The 23,410-nt window shown below is 36.5% G+C and overlaps 1 protein-coding gene across 1 annotated transcript in view; it reads left to right on the plus strand.

Moving 5' to 3' along the window:
* LOC131689970 (uncharacterized) overlaps positions 1 to 23,410 on the plus strand; it is a 42,809-nt gene that overhangs the window by 14,148 nt on the left and 5,251 nt on the right. The window lies entirely within an intron of this gene.

Raw genomic sequence — 23,410 nt, forward strand, 5'->3', positions numbered from 1 at the left:
ATCTCTAGCGAGCAATATCATGCGGTCTGAGAGAGTCTATGTTAAGGGTCTACCACAATAGAGCTAAATTTGGTCGTCTCCAACAAAAAGGGGTTTAATTTATCCACGAAAAATATTGCTTCTATTCTATTCTATTCTAACCCATACACAGCCAGTATTGAAAAGCATCCTGGAAAACACTGCAGGTATCCTTTAGTGTTTTTCTTGTCAACATTAATATTTGAAGCATATTACAATATGTCGCAAATATTAAAACGGCCAGGCCTACTGTGCAGAGTTGGGTTTGAAGATGTTTCAATATTATACGGCAATTGAACTATTCATTTAATGAACAATTCAACCAACGAATCGTTTTGAAACTTGAATGAGGAAGAAACGAGGACAACCGTACCGACCGTTTCAGTTTATAGAGGGTTATGGTAAAACGTTGGGAGTGACTTTGCTAAGAAGGTTAATGTCACTCCTTTGGTCCTTTGGGATGGGGCAGAGGTATTTACACCTGGCCCTGGCTCATTAAGCCTAGGTTAAAGCGCCTTTACTCGCTCTCCTCCAAACTAATGCTGTCTTCGGTTCTAGATCCGAGTCGCTCTTGGTTCGCTCTAATATTTACAACAGCCATATTAAAAGAGTTAAGTTTATTAAAAGTTCAGAGCGGATCTAGAGCGACCACGATCCAAAAATAAAATCAGCATTAGCATGCACCTGTGCTGTAAACTTTCATTGTTCTTAGGAGATTATTTTGAGAAAAAAATATATGTGATTATTTCCTTGTTTTACTGTTTAAGTATAAATGGATTGAAGCATGGCAGAATGGTTATTCAGTGGTTCAGTTGATGACTGACAGAAAGGAAACAAGTGAAACAAAAAGATGATTACAGAAAAAAATATTTTGTGATTTTAAATTTATTTTCATGCACATATTTGGAGCATGAATATAAATGTAAAATTAAGTTACACCACAAATACACACAACTTGTCGTACTTTCTTTAACGAATTTGATTATAATTTTACATGTTGATTGAAAATTACAGTTTCATCAAACGGGATACTAATGCGCTTGAATGTATTTTTAATCCAATATTGCTGTAAAATAAATGACATGTAATATCACACGAACGAAAGTGTAAAATCATATGCTTTATGATGCTCCCATTGAGTGCATCGAATTCAATTTAATGTTCAATAAAATTTTTGATTCAAGCTTTGTGTGTTTACATTCGTATTGATTTACATGTCGTTTGAATTTCATTATTTCTTGGTGTGTACGTTATAGAAGTTATGAGCTTAAAATGAAACTCGGATGTAACCTTATACTCCTGCCAGCAGGTTTATTGCTAAGTCTAGTTCCATGGTCATGACTGATTCGCTCTAGAACATCAGCAACTGGTCGCACATATTCATTAATAAAACCTTGGTGAGTCAATAATAAGGATTATTTTACATATCCAGTGCTGTAACTCCTCAAAAGACAAACTCACAATATCGAATTACCTCACAAAAGTGACCCCACATACAAGATACAGAGTGTGTGCCATTTCACCCCTACTCGGCATCTCTCCCGAAATTACCCTACGACTAATAACAATGGTCGATAAGAAATAAATTGAAATACTCCCTTATCATTCAGGTCCGCCTTCGACTCCTTGGAGCTGTCTGCAATAGTTGCTCGACCACTCCCTCTTAACACAGTTTGATGCTTCAGTGAGAAAAATCTCTTCCAGTAACTCCAGTTGAGGCAGGAAAACTTCACCGGAAACACTTGCCGTCAATTGTTCAGAGTAAACAGTATTTATCCAGACAGCACACAACACTGTAAATGCAATCGTTTCTAACACAAGGGAGAAGGAAGATTGACACAAAAATTACTTATCGAATATTTTTCCTTGCGCCTGATACCGTAGCTTACTTCGTTCTTTTTCTTAGCCACGAAAAATATTGCTTGCTCACAAAAATGGCTACATTTTAAATGTAATCGTTGTCGTGTCTTATAAATTTTTTTTTTCGGAATTTGTTGGTGCTTTTCCTTCTATAAAATAATAATTGAATTAAGTATATTTCTAGACATTTTCTCGCTATTCGCCGATACGATATTACCAAAGCGTATTTTAGGAACTTAATAAGCCCAGAGACTCCCAAAATCTTGAACGGTGCGCAAATTCCAAAACAATTTCCAATTCCTTTGTTATCAATCTCCCTTCTCCAGTGACATTTATGGAGTGCGCAGTACTATATACGGCCACTAACAAAAGCAGGTGTCGAACTAACATTCCTTCCCTGTCCTACTGCGATCAACGGGTAGGGCCTGGCCAGCACCGATATTGATCACTAAACAATTTGGGATTACTAGAAGTTGTAAATACATTGTAAGGATGATGCTGTATTTCTCCTTGGTGGAGAAAATTTTGAAAAAAACTATTTTTTCTCCAATAAGGAAAAAATTGTTTCAAACCACTTTGGCGCGTAAAGGGCACAGAAGCTATAACTAAATTAGTTATCGGAGAGGCGTTTCGAGTTCCTCTCATCAGAATCCGACACTAACTTAGTGACAGGACAATCCGGCGCTAGCTCAGTACTTGCTTAGACGTAACTAATTTACACAAAGGATGATTTGGGACTCCCAGTTACCCAGTTACTATCTACTGATTCTCTGTGCAATTTCAGCTAGTTCCGATCAGTGACGGACTAAAGTTCATCATGTAGACCTAGTTATCCGATGAGTGTAAATTAATAAATAAAAAATAAAATAAGAACTACGGAAAATAAACAAGGTTTCTTTTAAAAAATTTGGCAGGAATCCAAAATGATGCACTTGCTTTACACTTCAGTTATCAGACCAATGGTCGTATATACTTAAATGGGTTGGGGGTTTATAGCGGAAAGCAAAGAGCCATATGTGGAACTATCAAAGTTCAAAGAGTGGCTTGTCTGACAATCACAAAGGCTATGAAATTGACCTAACGATTTACTTGGGATACAGAAAGCTATGTAACCCTTGTATGTAACCTCAATCGCCTCGTCACTGTCAAACTTTCCTCTCTGCTGGAAAGTCCGCAAAAATACTTATTCTTATTCCCTTTATTGAAAACATTTTGTTCCAAAAACAAATGCAGTGACAACGTGAAAGGATTACAGTCTGCATTTTGCTGAGCAGATTCCTACATTCTCAGTTCTACAACATCCATCATTCGCTGATTCAGTACCCCACTATCCTGCCTACCCGTGGAATGAGTCCGACTGAGAGTAGAATAAATAACTATACGAAGTTCCTATGTGCGACCCTACGACCGACAACCGACTCGACGTCAAATGAAGCAGCTGCTAATTCACACGGGACAATTAGTGGCGGCATCCACCCATGACCTATCCCATTCAAGTCGCGATCCTAGAAACCAAAATGAGATGGTCGAAGAGAAAACGCAAAGACGCACAAATGGATTTGTTGCTTGCTTTTTGTTTTTTTTTTGCGATCGGTACGCACGAGGAACAGGTTTCACCGTTCTGTCGTCGTATTTTTACTATAAAATTATGAAGCTGATCTTAAAATAATTCACTCGAAATAGAAAATAACCAACCGAAACGAAACTGAAAAACTTGCATAAGATGTGACGACTTAGGCATGTTTGCCTGGCCTTTCGTATTTACTTCATCTGGTTGGTTATATGCCCCGAGAAACGATAGAAGTATTTACACACGCCTACTTGGACTCACTTGCCCGGCCGCGGCGGTTTAAACGACTCGTGTAATATGGATTTCTAGGAACATAAATGACACATTTCGTTGAGTGCGCTACACGATCTCAGCATCTTCGTTTAAAGGAAACGCATGGTACTTGGTTGGGAATTGAGTGGTAAGCGTTATGATTGCTTCTCACCCCAGAAAAAATGCTCGGTCACTTCCTCCATTGGCTTCATATGTTTACGGGTCGATATCTAGGGTCCAAATGTGGAGTCGCCTTTCTGGCGTCGGTAATTGGTACTGAGTGTAGATATAAACCGACGACGAAAAATAAAAAGAAAATAAAGAAAAACTCTCATTCGACGAATTTTAATTCCAACACAGCGAGTCGCATAATCTATGAATTTAAATTGCTATATTAGTGGAAATTTGTTATGCTGAATTCCACAGATATGTACATGTAGTCTTCCACCGACCCTCACTTCATATAGATGGCGTTTCTTGTGTGAATCATTTAACAACGTGTCCCGGATATCGGCAGTAGTAGCGGAATTGTATTCTGTCCAATCGTGGCGCATCAGACTTGTAAAGCAGTGTAACAGCTCACCAAATGCAAAACGAAAACGGGAGCAGATTGAGTGTCTTGTTCGAGCTGACTGGCACTCAACAGCGCCAGCTGTCATGTTTGTCAGTAATTTTAATGAACTACGAAACCTTTCGTGATTCATGAACTTTGGTTGTTGTGGTTTAGGAATGTCTACTTCTCAACCGATACGAATCCATATTATTAACCTAGTCTACTTTTGCGATACACTGCGAACCAACAGTTGGTTGGTATAGTGTTTGCAATAAGTTATTCCCAAGCACGACATATCGCACTGTTACCGCGGAAGATCAGTTCCAAAAGTTTACGGGGGTTCAAGTTTGGTCATTGTAATTCACGATGTTCGTGACTGGAGCCACTTTGGCAGTCCGAACCAGTCTAGCGGAGTGGATGGGGGTGTTAACTATGGATAGTTTCTTCACTTTGCCTCGAGTAGGACGTGGTTTTCGCAATAGATAAACAGAAGATAGAGACTTGGGCGCCTTCGTCGGGAGTAATAATGTTTACGTGGTCTGTGTGCCATATTAGCTTGGAATATATTGCTTCGCAGTGGTTGGCCTCTGAATAAGCAAGTTCATTTTAGATTGTCATCTGCAGAAATTGGAATACTTTTGCGAGATTCGAGTATTTAAATGACAATGGTCACTGAAAGCTTTGGAAGCGAATGGAACGAAACAATCAGTCAAATTGCTTACATGGTATATGTCATTTAATTAGTAGCATAATCTATTATTCTACCCTTCCACCATGCGTTCCCATCATATGACTCTTGTGGGGGGACGCATATAACACTAGTTAACAAAATTTTTTTTTAATACTTGACCTTCTATTCTATTCTATTCTATTCTAACCCACAGCCAGTATTGAAAAGCATCCTGGAAAACACTGCAGTTATTCTGTAGTGTTTTTCTTGTCAATATTACTATTTGAAACATATTTTCATATGTCGCAAATATTAAAACGGCCAGGCCTACTGTGCAGAGTTGGGTTTGAAGATGTTTAAAAAATAGACGGCAATAAAATTATTCATTTAATGAATAATTTAATTAACGAATTGTTTTGAATCTGAAAGAAGGAAGAAACGAGGACAACCGTACCGACCGTTGCAGTTTGAAGGGGATATGTATAATAAATCGTTGGGAGTGACTTTGCTAATCGTTGGGAGTGACTTTGGGATGGGACACCTTGCCCTGGCTAATAAGCCTAGGTTTTAGCGCCTTTACTCGCTCTATAATACTTTAGTACTTGACCTTCATTTTTAATGCAAAAATGTGTGCTGAATCCGAAAATGAAGTCCAAAAAATTTTAAGTTCAGGTCGGACTCGATTATCAGGGGATTTCAAAAAAATCTCACCCCGGATAATCGAATCAATCTTTTTTGTGTAATTTTATGAATTTAAGCTTTTTTCGCGAAGAAATTGGATATAAAATGGTCAGGTTAAATTTTCCTATTATGATAAATGTAAATGTACCTATTTTGACCCTAGTTGATTTTTTTTCAGAATTTTGAGGTATGATTTGTATTTTCAGTTGGTTTTATGATTATATTACTCGTATACTATAAAAAATAAAGTTAGTAAATAAATTGAGGGTCGTCTGTTTCTTGGCTCCAGTTTAATTTACGTGGTGGTGTCACATATCACAGCTAAAGTTTCTTTTAACGCTCATTATAGTTAGAAGAGGCCGCACAATTGTGCTTCCAAAAAGAGATCTTTGTCTTTGTAGTATCATTTAGATGACCAATGTTGCACCGTAACGTCACTAGGCATATAGTCTTCGCAAACTCTCCCACTCATGTTTGTCACCAGTGAAGAACTACACAAGGTTACGTAGATGATGGGTTCCCGGCGGCCTCAGTAAGAAGTACTGCTGCCCAAGCAACATATGTAACAAGTCTTAGAAAACAAATTAACCTATTTGGTTGAATATCAGTTGTAAAAAGTATAAGAACATTTTTTTGGATCATGGTTTGTTGCTAATATACCACAAACAAGCTTGTTATTGCTAATCGAACCGTAAATAGTTGTTTTGTATTTGTTGACTTAAACAATTGTTTGCCATTTTACCACACCGACTCTAAACGATACTTAGTAGGTGGAGCCTATCATGTTTGATAACTATTAGTAACTCAAATCTCAATACAATAATGGATAGCAGTTGTGAGTGTTGGTTTGGAATAAGTATCATGTAAAGAACAAAACACTTGCAACCTTGAGAAATACTTGCCGACAAATTTGCAACAACGATAAGGATACATCTTAAATTCGTTGTTTTTCTTCTGTAAATTAATCAGCCACAACGGCCATGAAACTTTCATTAATTGTTGCGTTATATTTGAATTGCATATCGTTAGGCGCAATCGAAAATTATGTCTTGTGCCTATTTATTATATTTTAATTCATTTTTGACTTTATTTGAGAGCGCGTTAAGAATATAAACGCAAAATTGAAAAATTCCCAGTGAAGTAGAAAAGCCGGTGAAATTAAAGTATGAAAGAGCAAAACATTTGCTTTCAAATGTTCAATATTATCTTGTCAAAATAACAAGCATTATTCCAACGCCAAAAATTTTCCAACCAGTTGAGAATATGTTTCACCGCAGCTAGATTATTACACATGATTTGGTTTTATTATTAGTTGTAAACAATTTTTCACAACAAAATATGTCGCTTAGGTGGCGCCCTCTTTAGCCTAACATCCATTTTTGCTTCAGCTACCCAAAAATTGAAATCGCCTCCAGTGATTGCCGGCTCTTATCAGAATCTTGTTAACCATTTCTCGACCAACTTTTTCTACTCCATTTAGGATTCCAAAACTATTTTTTATTAAACCTGTTGGAGTCGTGAAACACGAAAAATCTGATTTAATAAAGATAGGTGCTTCTTTCGCAGTGCTAGAAGCTGCTCAATACAGCGAAGATCCGTTTTTATCAACCTCTTGGCGAATTTTAGGCTGATAAAACAGGGACATTGATCAAATCGGGACATATATTTTTCTGTCTTTTTAATAAAACTAAGCTCTTAAAATATTCTTATTAGATATAGCCTCGCAACCCTTTCTAATTATTTTCTTTAAGTTCCCCTTAAGGGGGTCTGACAGCGCAAAATTTTAAAAAAATAATATTTTTATTTTTGCATTTTTCGTATCTCCAAAATATGAAATATATGCCCAAGAAAGGATTTACTCGAATTCAACTTGGTTCGTCTGCTCGAGTCCATCAAACTACTATCAATTTTCATATGAAGTTGATAAAATCGGGGTAGATAAAATCGGGGGCTGATAAAATCGGGTCTCCACTGTATTTACCTTCTGATCAAATCCAATTTCATGAAAAGATATTAGACAACGAAAACATTTCATTTTCACCATTAACTGAAGCTATTTCTGGCAGCACTGTTTCAGCGGAACCCAATCAGATTAATTGTAATAACTTCTGTTCTACTAATAATATTTATAAACATACGTTGTGTAAACCAAAAGTTAAAGATGCCATTGGAATTCTGAGCAGGAATTAATTGTTGAAGGGGATAAAGGAAAAAGAGCAATATTGTGTCAAAGTCCACTGGAACTCAGAGCAGGATATTCATTAGAATTTTACACCGGATTTCATTGAAAATATGACCATGATTCTATCAGCATCTTGAATAAATCATAATCTTCAGCAGTATGCTATTTTGAGCAGGATTCCACCAGATATTTGAGAAGCTTTTATCTAGAATTCTGCATCAAAATTCAGAGAAAAAAACCCTGGAAATACGAATAAGGATTCAATCGAAATTTTGAAATAGATTTTATCGGAATGTTAAGAAAACTTCAATCAGAATCATCATCCCAAGCGAGTGCCAGAAACCGACCAAGTAAGCGTAACAGTGGCATAGCCAGAGGGGGGGGGGGGGGGGGTTTGGGGGTTAAAACCCCCCCAAACCAAAATTAATTGGATTGAAAAAAAATTGATACTGACGAATTTAATTTAATATTCCACAAAATATTTTTGGAAAAATATTCTCTGATCACTACATTGAGAACTGTGTTTAAAGCGTCACTTTTAAACTTTTGGAAAATTGTGGGAAGGGGATCTTGTAACTTATTTCTTAGCCAAAATCCCATAGTTGCCAAATTACTTCAATGTAAAATAAAATAACTGTCTGAATTATTATGAGCTCATTTTTGGAAAGATGCTTCATAATATAGATTAGAGACAATTTTTCGAATGGGAATCCAAATTTGAATAGATTGATTGCATATAAAACATAAGCTTATTTACCGAAAACTTGCATACATTCAACATCAAGAGTGATTCCATTTTCAGGAGCTAGCATCAATTCGGCGCTAGCTTAGTCCGCCCACCAAGTTAGTGTCGGATTCTGATGAGATGAAGTCGAAACGCAAGTATCAGTTCCATCCATCCATAATTTAGTTATAGGTTTTGTGTTCTCAACTCGCAATGATTGTTTCAAACAATTTTATCCGTAGCGCAGAAAAAAATAGTTTTCACCTAAATTTTTCTTCACTAAGGAGAAATATAGCATGCCCAGTCCATTTAAATCCCTATATGTTGAATTCATGTAGCCTTCATATTTTCAACAAAATTGTTTGAAATGACATTATCAAAAACTTTGCTGAAGGCACCATATCTCTTAATATTTTTGACAAATTAATTCACCATAATTACCTCTATGAGAATTAATCACTAAAATTTCTATATCAAAGCAGGCGCTGTTTTATGTTGATAACTTCCCGAAGTTGTCAAACCTTCAAAGTCAAGGATTGTTATATTAGGTGATCTTGAACGTTGAAAATTTTTTAGATCATTTATCCCACTTTAAAAGATCGCAATTTTTGACTTCATTGATATTTTATACAAGAAAATAATCTATAGAGGTTGTTCCATGTTGATCCTTCTTGTTTGTAGACTGGAATGACGTCTGTTAGACTACTTATGTTTTTGAGTTTTCAATAATTTATCAAACTCATATTAAATTTTAAGATTTTTTCAAAAAATTTACGATTTTCATCAAAACCCCCTCCAAACCAAATTTCTGGCTACGCCACTGATTAGCGTAATGACATTTTTCATGTAAAAAGGCCTGCAGTAACCGATACGTGTATTACGAGAAAGATGCACTTTTATTTTAAAACTAAAAAGTTGTATATTTGGTAACACTGCCATAAAAACTAGCGTTTTTCCAGATTCATTGAACAAATCCTTTAGAAATCATCTCTCTGATTAATTCTAGTGCAAACAGTCCCAGAGCTATAATCCGAAGAACAACTATTTTTTTTAAACAATTTGTTAAAATTACGAGTGTTCTCATGGACCGAGTGATGGTTAAAAATGACACAATAATTTAGGATACTATATATTAGCTCTAGATGAACAATTTCTTCCAAACTGGTTCCAATCCCTGAAGGTCGATTCCAAGTTTTGGTTTCTTTTGGCCACTTTGCGCGGAATATATAATAGGGTGTCCCAAAATGACATCATGTTAAAAAAGTCATCGGGCTCACTTCTTAAATGAAAGGTTAGGGTATCAGGACCGTTTTCTTCTTCGGAGTGAATTTGCTAAAACGCTCCCTACTACCAACACCCCCCCCCCCCCACCCCTAATTATTATTTTTGATGAATTGCTCAAAATGTCGAAGGTTGTATAACAAAAACTTATATAACTCATACCCCTTTTACCGTGGCTATACACTTTCTTCAACAAAATTACGCCCCTTTATTCGGCTCAACTATTTGAAGTGTTCTCTATACTTTTAAAAATTTGTAGATACCCATTTTTGAAGAAAAACTAGTGAAAAACACCAAAAATTACACTTTTTACTAAGTTTTAAAGGCTCAGCCGCTCTTATACTTCAAAATTTGTACTAACTAACTAACCAAACCTTTCCATTTTGGTGTCCAAAAAAATAAAAAAAATGCTGAAAAAAAATCTAAGACAGTTCAGAAGCACTTCAACAAGCATGATTTTGAAATTTTACCCAAAATCTGCCCATTTTTCGAAAAATCAAAATTCTCCACATGTAGGGAGCGTTTTAGCAAATTCACTCCGAAGAAGAAAGTGGTCCTGATACCCTAACCTTTCATTTAAGAAGTGAGTCCGATGACTTTTTTAACATGATGTCATTTTGGGACACCCTAATATATAAGCTATTTTTGAGGTGGGGCAAATTTTGAATGGAGGATAACCCTAGACCCCCCGAATTTTTTTTTTCGTTGAATCGAATCCATTTCCCCGTATAATCGAATCACTGATACTCGAATCCCCGGATAATCGAGTCCGACCTGTAGAACAGTTTTCGATTTAGAGTATAAGCTTTCATCTTTGATATAAAAAGAACATTTAGTACAATCCATATATCTTTGGTTGTAGTGCATCGTTTTGAAATATAATTGTGTTAAATAAAAAGGTAAATTCATGTACTTTCGGCCGTCTGAAGAATTTTGTATTAGTGCGACTAATAGTTCTGACGTTGTTTACGAGTTTCTTGAACTTTTTCTTAATTTTTCATTTTTAAAGATCAATAAGCGCTCATTGATCTCAAGATTGTATTGTATTTTCTTCGATTAAAAAAAGTTACATCGAACAGACTTAGACTAAACACTAACTTAAACTTATTTTTAATTTAAGCGATTCTTTACTAATATTAAAATCAAACAAATGAAAGACACTGTTGAAGAGTTGACAGTAAACATCCAAAGGATTGTTCTGGCCGTACTGCATGGGATGTGTTGAGCGGAAAAATCTCCCCGGAACGTGGAGGTCAAGTTTGCTAGAAGCGCAGGAGAGTCTACGTTGTTTGTCAGAAGGTCGAAAATGAAAAGTCGTTGCAGAAAGATCCATCTGTTTCGCAGCGTAGGGAGATTGATGGGGGTACAGCGATCTTCATATGGAGGAAGCTGAGGGATTCCATGAGAAACCGGCCGACCACAAAATATGACCATCGTCGATTCGAACGAAACTTTGAAGTTGTGTTCGGTTTATGGGTCTCCATTATTTTCTCTGACAATTGAAATATTTTGATACAAGAGCAATTTTTCAAAAGGGCGTAAACATTTCTACGTATATTAATTTCAAAAAAAAAATTATTCGCTCACTGTATTTTATACACCAAAACTTTTTGAGAACGAGTTTCAGAGAATAAATATTTATGTACGGAAAAAATATACACTGAAAAAAATGTTGTGTCATTTTTCACAAAAACAAAAATTTGTGTTAAAAATTTAAATTACAAAAAATCCTTTTTTTCTAATTTTTTATATTTTAGGAACAAAAACCTATAGAGAAAAGAAATAGTTTGAATGTGATTGTATGATGGAGAAAAACTTTATACATGTTTTTAAATTTCATACTAATTGACATACAAAACAGTAATTTTATTACAGAATATAATTCTTAGTCTTGTTTTAAATTAAAATGCATTTATCAAAAATCTTCCTAAATGCGATAGTTTTCGAGATATTTGGAATTTTTTTCCAACAAAAACAGTTAATTCGTGTGATTATGCCCTTTTTAAAAATTATTCGCGTTACCGCATCATAAAATGTCAAAAATCTAATGTTTATCATTTTAAAGACGTAAAAGAAACTTTTTAAGTGTATTTGGATCGTGGAGAAGCTTTCAATAAAAAAGTTTTCCTAAAAACTTTGGACATATTTTTATAATTCATAATATTTGCAGTTCAAAATACAATTTTCTTTTTGAATATGATTCTAAACGCTATTTTAAATCAATATGCTAATAACAAAAATTTTCTGAAATGTGGTAGTTCTCGAGATATTTCAAATTTCGTTTTAACAACACAATCCGTTTGTTTTCTTACGACCTTTTCAGAAGTTGTTCGCGTTTCTTCATCAACAATAATAATACATTCATTTGTTTTTATGTGTGTCTTTGTTTTTTCCTTTCTTAAGTATTTTTATGAACGTGCCCACTGGAAAACAGACAGAGAAAGTATGACCGGAACGGTGAGAATGAAGAAACGGTGAATATTCACCTTTTTATTGGAAACACCGAGAAAAGATGTTCTCAAGCAGGAATCGAACCTGCGATCTCCCAATCTCTAGTTGGGTGCGTTAACCACTCCGCCATCGAGGTGTTTCCAACAAAAAGGTGAATTTTCACCGTGTCTTCATTCTCACCGTTCCGGTCATTTTTTCTCTGTCTGTTTTCCAGTGGACACGTTCATAAAAATCCTTAAAAAACAATAATAAATTTTGCAAAAGGCCCATAACATTTCCTGTAACTTTCTCTTTGACATCAAGGTGATATTGTAAAGCATTTGAAAGCTATTCGTTGAATAGTGTTCTATCAGGTTACTGCTACATTATGCAAATTTTAGCGAGAGAAACGTACGCAATATATTTAATTTAGTCTTCAAATGTTCGATTATCTTTCCAATTGCGATTACAATATTTCTATTTTGAAAATCCTTAGATTGGAACACGAATCTTCTCTGTGATATGATGCTTTATCATTCTATTCGCTAGCAACTGCGCATGATATAGTCACCTGTCATAACATTCCTGGTTCAACTCAGGTCATCTTGAGTGCATAAAGCGGTGGCGGAATCTATAACCATATTTTTGCCTTTCTCATATTATAAGGATATGCAATCACTCTGAAAATCGACTTTTTTCTCCATATATTTTTGATGATTTGGTCTATTTGGAATGGGCTTCGAGAGCCATACTGCGATAATTCTGTTTACACCTGTTCAACGATAGGAACTCCTTAGTTCAATAGTGCCCAGGGGTCCCGAGTGGTCTTAAGACGGCCCTGTGCAACAGGCATCATGATCGAACTCTTCTATTGTCTTTGTTTTAGGATTGTTTTCACTAAAAACATTTTAAAATTTCATTCAGTTTCCAGTGATTATCTCAAGGCATCAAAATTTATTCATCAACGCATTAACTTTTAAACTCCTCCCATAACAACATTCGAAGAAGAAATTAGGATTCTCCGTAATATACTTCTAAAGAGGGTAATCTGCCTACTATGGCCAGAGAGCGTATTTCTCACCTCTTGGTTTTGATCCTAGCATGTGGGATAATGACAATACCTATTAGTCTAAAACAGGTGTGCAAAAATAACCTCAAATTATATTCTTTATTAGCTATGAACATATTTATTTAGAAAGAACCGCTTCTAATTATAATAAAATCACTTTCTTGAAATATCTGCTAACTCGTCTCATTCACATAGTGGACCGGAACAGGACGCAACGTTGCTTAGCAAAATTATATGCTATGAGCCGATAATTACCGATAATTGCACTAGTACTTACCTTTACCTCAGCTGGAGAATCCAGTTATGATTAACTCACTATAAAAACACTCCTAAACACTTTAATAGGCCTGCTGTTTGAATAGGTGATTCAGAAATACGGTGGAACACAATATCGCTATGTTTTGCCGATACTCTACGACTCTCACAACAATCTTTTTGCGTTCAGCACACAAGAAAGAATCAACAGTGCGGCCACGCTGAAACATACACTTAAAAATATATTGTAACGCAATTTCAGGTACAATCAATCGATTATTTTAGGTTATTCAAATGATTGCTGATTGTAGATTTTATTTTAATCAGTCTAGTCATTACCAGTCGTTAGACTTCGCATGGTTATTTCCAGCGAGTGCAATTCTAGGCGCTTTTCTTCTGACAGCTGATGAAATTCCTTCGCGTGCGTGATGTTTACGTTTGTTGTGATCAGTTGATAAAAGTAGAATGAATCGTTTTACAAATTATGCGCTGGCGTTCATGATCTGGACTATTCGACGCTATGGAATATAAGGCATTGCTTTTCATACAGATTTTTTTTTTCGATGAGGTGAAATTTGGCACGCCAGGAGGCGATAAATAGATTGTTGGGGTGAGAATGGATGCACGAAATGGAACATTTATTTTCATTTGTGCTGAAAATAAAGATATTTTTGCTGAGTAAGTATTATACAGATGTTTAAGAAACAGTACACTGATACATTATTCTGAGAAAGGTTCCAGATAATATAGCTTCGTTCTAATAGGGCCAAAATAGGCTAATTATCCTAATTTTTTAAACAATGGTCAGACAAAGCTAAATCATTCAACTAGCCGATTTGAGTTGGGTTTTGTTATGATTTAATTAGAGAAGTAGAAATATCGTTTTGATCTGACATACTATAGTCTAGCTGAAGATGTTGAAGTTTGGTATTGCCGGTAACTGGTGACTCACCTTAGCGATCGTTTATAAATATGTTTTACAGTTTGAGCTCCTAAAAATTACCTGCTAGAAGTTTGAGTCCTATTTTTAGTCCTATTCAAGCATTTATGTTGTGCTGGAGCTCAACAGCTTCCAACAATTGGCTTCCATTCCCGATCAGTATCTGACTGTACGCTATTCATTTAATTCCGATTGCAATTCAGGTCACAGTTTCGATGCTACACTCAAAAAAGAGAGAAAAAACTAATTGAGATGCAATCGGAAACGAGCTCAGCATTTTGTTGATTCTCCTCTTCACAATGAAACACAAAGAAAAAACATTCTAAAACTTTTATACCTAGCAATGGCTTTCAGACTACTTTTTGGCACGTCAGCTAGGGCAATTGTAGAGCATTTCAACGGTCATGACTCAAATAATTATGGTGCTCTGTTGTCGCTTTGAAGAAATATTTGACCCCTTGGGAATGCAAAAATGTGTCATTTTAATAATAGGAAAATGAATCGAAAGCAATGTGTTCCATCATAAATTCTACGAAAATTGGTCTCCGCTGAGCAATGTTCCTATCTATTTACAAACATCTGCTTACAATCTAACTGATGCAAATGTTTATCAGTTGTTGCTTTTGTTACTGTTGGCAGTCAACCCTCGCATTTCCAAACAATTTTCCGGCACATCCAAAATTAAAAATACATCTCGATTTTCATGCGGCCGGCGGCGATTCGACAGTCACTATCCAACATTAATATAGGTATCCTACTCAGTTGAGCAGCGGGTCTATTTTTGCATCGTTCCGCGAAAAATAGTTAAAATGCAGTAGGGTGGTGCTAAACTTTCATTTCTATTACTTAATTTCAAAAGACAAAAAAACATTTGTTGATGTTCGTCAAAATCATCAAATAATCGAATTCAGTTCCCATTCAAAAAATTGATGTTTTCAACGGAAAACCTCCAACCAATAATGAGGGTGCCCTAGGGCCGGTGCGATCAGATTGAGGCAATGTACCTTCACCTTTATTATTCTGCTCACATATTTCGAAGCGCTTGTCTTGGATTGGAGGGTGACATATGCGTATAATTTTGCATGCTTCACCAAGCTAATGCACCACTGCAGCATAATGAGAGAACGACTTTTATATTATAGTTGATTGAACGACTCGATGCACAGCCAAAATTATTTTTGGCCATTCATATTTTCGTTGACTTGGTTAATAGGGTTTATTATGCGTTTATTGTAAATGATGCTAGATACTGACATTGTTTTCCTATACATAATCAATTCACCGAACAGGCGGTAGATATCAAAACGCATAGCAAACATTGAATAAAAATAATCAAAAACACATTCGGGTGCCTCCCTTCGATCAACAGCGCACAGATACGCAGCAGGTGAATTAAATTACATTCTAATACGCCTGTTTCAATTAGTGTGTGAAATCCGGAGAAGACAACGACGGCGGGGCTGTGGCAAGCCGTTAGCATATAATCAACCAGAACGAATTGATTAAATTTATTACCCTCGCGCAACTAGTGACGACAGACGTTACCGGGGTTCTATCCCGGGGAAATTGTTTCCTGGTGAGAAGGGAAATATGCTTTGACTGCCCATTGTTTTCCTCACGAAAAGCTTGCTTCGAGCAGCGAAAGGAGAGGAGCGAAAAATCATGACACAGCAGCAAAAGAATCCGGCATGCAAATGAAGCCCTGCCTGAGCGAATTTCAATGCCGGGAAAGGCGGGTGTGAAATGGTCACGTACGAAACTGCTTCGCCTATAGTCATCGCAATTCGAGTATACTTAAATGGTTATCCCTGCTTGCACCTACCGGCCGCCGCCGTGTGGTGTGTCGATCGGTTTCCGCCAGTTTCTCTTATGTAGATGATCATAACGCTTGTCAGGATAGAAGTTGGTAATGGTAGGAAAGATGCTCAATCTTTTATTGATTGTTGTTGAGATGGGCTAGAAAATATTTATAGCGCCGTTTTGGATTAGGTCAGAACACCTTTTATCGAGTTTCGGTTTTATGTAACCACGCGTTCGAACAAATTTCTTGCACACCACAAGCAAATCGAGGATAGTCTCAAAAATTGGAGGGTGTGTGGGTTGTGTAACTGACACGATCACGGTGATATTAAAAATGCAGCAATTTTTACGTGCGAGCAACACTTTCCGCGAATTCTTTCAGTCTAATCTTCAAAACTCATTCAGTTCTGATAATTTTCATTCTGATTTCACGCTGGTAAAAATTGCTTTATTCTTAAAGCCGTCGTGATGGCACAATCTTTTACCTTTTTTGTGCTAGTGTGTGAAAGAATAGAAAATTTCCATAGAACTCGATCTAGCTCAAGATGTTCTTCTACACCCAGGGTTGTTTCACGTGGTTTTTTGCGCGGTTTATTTCCGAGGTTTTTTTACGCGGATTTTCCAATTAACGCGGTTTTTTTTACGCAAATTTTGCAATTAACGCGGTCTTTTGAATGCAAAAGACTTAGACTTTTTTCTGAAAAAAATTTCTAAGTCCTTTTAAATGCAAAGAACTTAGAAGAATTTTGGAAGTTTTTATTTTGCGCGGATTTCGCCATTAACACGGTTTTTGCAAAAAATATTGCAAAGTCCTTTTGAATGCAAAAGACTTAGAAGATTTTCGGAAAGATGGAAGAGACGGGTCTGGAAGATTCCTTATGGCCCGCACTCCATCAATATGGGTATTTTCGGAATGGTCTTGAAGAGTAGGTACTAGAAATTGATTTCTGACGGCATTTTGAAAACAAAAATGGCGACTTCTGGTTTAGCGAAATTCGCTATAACCCAATTAATATGGGTATTTTTGGGAATGGTCTTGACGAGTAGTAGACAAAGATCGATGTTTGACGCCATTTTGAAATCCAAGATGGCGGGTTAGCCACATTCACTATAACCCAGTTAATATGAGTGCTTTTGGACATCCGGTTTAGCGGAAATTCCCTACAACCCATGCAATATGAGCATTGTCGGAATGGTCTTGAAGAGTAGGTACCAGAAATTTATGTTTGGCGCCATTTTGAAATCCAAGGTGGCGACTTCCGATCTAGCGAAATTCGATATAACCCAATCAATATGGGTATTTTTGGGAATGGTCTTGACGAGTAGTAGACAAAGATCGATGTTTGACGCCATTTTGAATTCCAAGATAGCGACTTCCGGGTTAGCCACATTCACTATAACCCAGTCAATATGAGTGTTTTTGGAATGATCTTAACGAGTAGGTTCCAAAAATTGATTTTTGACTCCATTTTTAAATCCAAGATGGCGATTTCCGATTTCGCGAAATTCACTATAACCCAATCAATACAGTAATGTTTCGATTATATCACTATGCGTTTATATCAATACTCGTTTATATCACCCTCGATTATATAACGGGTTTATCTCGATTATATCACGTTTTTTTGAAAAACAGACAAGGCACACTACGTTTTGATCCAATTAAGCCACAGGTTGTGTCCTGGCATTTTTAAAATATTTTTACAATTGATTTGCTGATTTACATGAAGGATAATGAGCCTATTATTGGGTTTCGGACTATTGCGTTAATGGTTTATATATGATGAGGTAGGTCAAAAAGTCAAACTTTTATTTATTCTTTTATCTTAAAGTATAGATTCTTTAGAATATATCTTAAATTTTTATAGAGGCCTAAGTAGTAGAAGCAAAGTTATAGCGCTGTTCACCGTGGGCAGAGGGCGTGGCGCGAAGCTTTAAACGTGAATAATCTTAAAATCAAATTTGTTTTGAATTCTTCGTAACTTATTTGCCGTGTCCTTAAGGAGGCGTCTGGTGCAGAGGGTAAAAAAATCGACTTCTTTTTTATTCGCTTAATTGTTAGTTATCCGCAGGAAAATCTAACAAAATAATGAGAAAAACAAGTTACGCAAGATATGGTAGGTATGCCGAGATATGCGTTTTCTCTTCAATTGATGTGAATACTTTTCTTTTGCAAGAACAACATCAACGATTGGGATGGGACTTTTTCTATGGATGTTGAAACAACGAGAACTGAATCGTAGGCCCTTCGAATACACTGATTTAATAGTCAAGATATTTGCCCAAAACCTTAACGTGCCAGATTTTTTCAAGTTTAGTTTTGCTTGGTTCAACAATTTTAATAAACAGTACGGGATACGAAAAGTGAAACTGTGTGGGAAAAGATTATTCATTTGACCTAATGCGTTGAACAAAGAGGCAGACGCTGCTCTAACCAACGACTTCAAATGGGTAGTGTGATAATAGAAACATGGCAAAAATAGGCTCATTACCCTACTATAATTTATTCTTTTTGACTAACTTTTTAATACTTTTTGTTAATATAAATACATGGATTAATGCTTGAATGTAATTTTTTTGTTTTGTTTTGAATATATCACGCTTCAAATATATCACGCTAAAATACAGACCAACCGTGATATAATCGAAACATTACTGTATTGGTATTTTTGGAAGTTGAAGTTGTAGTACAAATAGTTTTAATTAAACAGTTACTTAAATTTAAGCAATATGTTTAATTTGAATAAATTCAAACCCCCAACTCACACCACATACGTCTCTTTCTTCTATCTCTCTTCCATTCTCACCGCACTTTCCTGGATGAACACATAAAAATATTTTGCATTTTGCTGGTTTATGATTAGATCTTATTTTTGAGGGTGATTTAGATGATTGCCCAAATTTTTCATGCGAGAATTTCGGAAAACGGAAGTAGCCATCTAGAATTTTAAAATGACGGCAAACATCGACGTTTGTCTGCTACTCGTCAAAATCATTCCGAAAATACTTATGTTGATTGAGTTGTAGAGAATCTCGCGAAACCGGAAGCAGCCATTCGGGAAAAAATCAATATTCATGGAAAACCTTGAGGGGCACCTACTCTTCAAGCAGGGATGTTATGCACCTCAGAGAAAATAGAGAGAAAAAAACAAACGCTCTTTGCACTTTTAGTGCGAACCACCGCTCTTCTCTTTCACAATAAACCTCTTCACTCCGATGCGTGTTGCTCCCACACGTGTATTCTACTCCATGGCTGCACGCCACAAAGAGTAGAAATAAAGAGCCTCTTTAGTGTGTATCTTGGTCCCACGCGCACGTAAGTAGAGAAGGCAACCAAAAAACATTTTTAAAACGTTTTTCCGGTCAAACTTTATCTGAATTGTAGTTTGATTCGCCTTCTTACCTGCTTTCCAGTGAGGGGAGGCACAAAAAAGTGGCTCTTCAAGGTGACTCTTTGAACGAAATTGTGCAGCTTTTGGTGCACAGATCTTACTCTTTCAAGTGTCTCTTTGTGCGGTCGTTCTGCACATCGCAGTGTTTTTGTGCTGCTCTATTTCCAATCGGTGTATTTCGCTCTTTGTGGCTCATTGTGTGAGCAAATAACAAGCCTGTCTTCAAGACCATTCCGAAAATACCCATATTGATTGGGTTATAGCGAATTTTGCTAAAACCGGAAGTCGCCATCTTTGATTTCAAAATGGCGTCAAAAATCATTTTCTGGCACCTACTCTTCATAACCATTCCGAAAATACCCATATTGTTGGTGTGCGGGCCATAAGGAATCTTCCAGACCCGTCTCTTCCATCTTTCCGAAAATCTTCTATTGCATTCAAAAGGACTTAGAATATTTTTTTTGCAAAAACCGTGTTAATTGCGAAATCCGCGCAAAAAAAACTTCCAAAAATATTCTAAGTCTTTTGCTGAGAGTTTTTTTTGCGCGGATTTTCGAATTAACGCGGATTTTTACGCGGATTTTCCAATTAACGCGGTTTTTTACGCGGAATTTTCCAATTAACGCGGTTTTTTACGCGGTACGTATCCCCCGCGTAAAAAAAAAACCTGGGTGTATTCTTAAAGTGGTATATTTATTGAGAGAAAAATACAGGTTCGTTCCGCCCTCACCTGCATTCAGTTTACCATGTAATAAATTCAGTACAAATTTCATTGATCACGTTGAAGTGGCTGCGAAGCCTTTTGTCACAGAAGGCCAGGGAAGTTCTTCAAAGAAATTATAGTGCTTTTCATTTTGTCATGCCGCTTACTATCAGAGAGTTACAATATTGATGCGGTAATATAAACAAGTGGGATCCGTTACGATTTAAATTTGGATATTTTTCATACTGGACTTGACAACACAGTTAGTAAGCTGAAAATGCAGTTATTCCACACTATTCTATATTTCATGATACTGGCACTTCTTAACCTCGGACCACGCCTTGTACCTGTGTAGAACTAAGGTATCATGATCATCATGGCCGAACAACCCGCGTGTTCCTAATTATAATATATTGTAGACTTACAGGTTGCTTGATATAAGGCCGTCACTCTCTCGTTTCCTTGTACGCATGCACATTTTCTACGATTGCACACAGCCAGCGAATGCACGGGTGCCTCGAAGTCGACGACCACCTTCAGGTTTTATTTATTTATTTTACTGAGCATTACTCTATCTGGTAGCTTATACGCACTACATGCCAACCCATTCTAAAGGGTGTTTTACTATTGAAAATAAATTAGTATAAAATCTAGAAAAAAAATCCGGTTGATCGAATGGTCGGGTCTTTCGTTTAACTCCTTCCATTAGATTAATCTAATTAATTAAACTAATTCCATTAGAGAAATCGTGTTACTTAAAAAAAGGCAACACATGTTTTACCAGGTACACGTTCAGTAAAATTTCGTGGTGGACGATCCCGGTCGCACTGAAAATATCACTTTTCCAGCTGCAGGTGCAGACAGCCTGTCAAACAAGATATTTCTTAGCCAACTTCGACAGTCTCATTTGCTTGAACATGTCTACCACCTTTCCTGTTATGATTGCCGTTCTACAACAGGAAAGTTGATGACGTTTTCACGAAATCGTTTCGTATCCAATAACTCTTAAGTTTTCAAATAAAAAATGTTGACGTCTTCGACGAATATCTGCAGTTTCTCGATTCCAACTTTATAGAACATTTAAAGAATTGAAAAAATCTTAGAAAAAATGTATAATGAAAAAATGATTTTTTGGGTGCCTTACCTCATGTTTGCATGTTTAGCAAGTTTTCTCGTAGTAAAATTTTCTACAACGTTGTCATTGACGTCATGACTCTATCAATTTAGTAGAAATAAATTTACTATTTCACTTTTAGGGGGATTATTCACAATTCAGTATACATAAAAAGAAGGAGGCTTATATTCCAAAAAATATTCCTAACACACCAAATCACTAAAATCAACTCCTAGAGCACAATTAATTAAACGCACGTTTTGGTACCATTGCGATCACTGTGCACTGGTCGCATGCTGTTCCTTGCATGCAAAAAAAAAACAAAAAATTCAAAAAAAAACTATAAAACTGTATTATGAGGCCATTCAGAAATAAGTGGGATGTGGAATCAAGGTAAGAGGACGAAAAATGAATGTTATTAATCTTGAAGCATGCAACTGAATTCCTAATTTGGGAAAAATTGAATAACTCCGTCATTTTTAGACCGATTTTGAGAATTAAAATGTCGTTGAACGCAGCATCAAATGTTCTTCTGTTTTCAAATTACACTGATAAAATAAAATCGTAAATGTAACGAAAATGATTATACAATGCACAAATTCATTCATCGTTTTCCGCATCGAAGCATATTCGTGCATTGTAAATTGGTTTCGTTCATTTCGCGAACTGCTAAAATGGCGAACGCAAATTTTCGTGATCTTGAATATACAGTGTACATTGCACGAATGAATGTTTGTGTATAGCACGAATATCAAACAAAATATTCGTAATTTTTTTGTCCGATCTTTTAGGATCGATATTTGACAATATCGATTTTTTATATGAAAGAGATCGAGTTGGCAAAATCGATTTCATTTCAAAGTGGTCAGCACTATTGAATACTAGAATGATTATGATTTGTTTGCCTTTCTCCTATAGAAAGGCTATGCAATCACTCTGAAAACCAATTCTCAACCGAGGCCCGGAGCGCTGAGACTCATATACCATTCGACTCAGTTCGTCGAGTTAGGCAAATGTCTGTGCGTGTGTGCGTATATGTGCGTGCGCGTGTGTATGTATGTATGCGACCAAAAATATGCACATCGGTTACTCAGAGATGGCTGTAGCGATGTTTTCAAACTTAATCTCAAATGAAAGGTACGACGTTCCCATAGGCTGTTATTGAATTTCATTTAATTCCGACTTCCGGTTCCGGAGTTACAGGTTGAAGAGTGGGGTCACGCATGAAACTCCCATATAAATCGGAATCAGCATGGTATCTAAAAGATGCAAAACTTCATAAAATGTGTTCTAAAATGTTTGAATGCATAGTTTCAGCTCGCTGGTGCCCAATCAAATCCACGTTGACCACATTGGCGGAACCGGAAGCATCGGGAAAGTGGTTATGTTCCTGAGTTGAAGTCACATCTACTTCTCAGAAATGTCTGACTCAATTTTCACAAAATTAGTCTCAAAAGAAAGCTAGAACATCCCTATTGATTGCTATTAAATTTCCTTTGAATCGGAGTTCTGGTTTCTGTGTTACGGGTTAAAGTATGCGGCTACATACGAAATTTCCACATAAACCGGTACTCTATATATGTATAAATGATGCAAAAATAATTAAAATGAGTTACAAATTGCTTGAAATTGTTGGCCGACACTTTTTACCATTCTACTCACTTCGTTGAGTTCGGAAAACGTGTGTATTCGTATGTGTGTATGTGTGTGACCAACAATTGCGCATCGGTTACTCGAAGATGACCGAACCGATTTTCTCCAAACAAGACAAGTCTCAAATGGAAGGTATAATATGCAGTTGGGTGTAGTACCCCCCCCCCCCTACTCACCCTAGCGCCTCCACCGTTTATTAACCCCCCCCCCCCCTTGGACATCCTCGCACCCGCATTAGGGCATTGCAAAAAACACTCATTTTT

Source organism: Topomyia yanbarensis, chromosome 3, assembly GCF_030247195.1.
Source record: "Topomyia yanbarensis strain Yona2022 chromosome 3, ASM3024719v1, whole genome shotgun sequence".
NCBI lineage: Eukaryota > Metazoa > Arthropoda > Insecta > Diptera > Culicidae > Topomyia > Topomyia yanbarensis.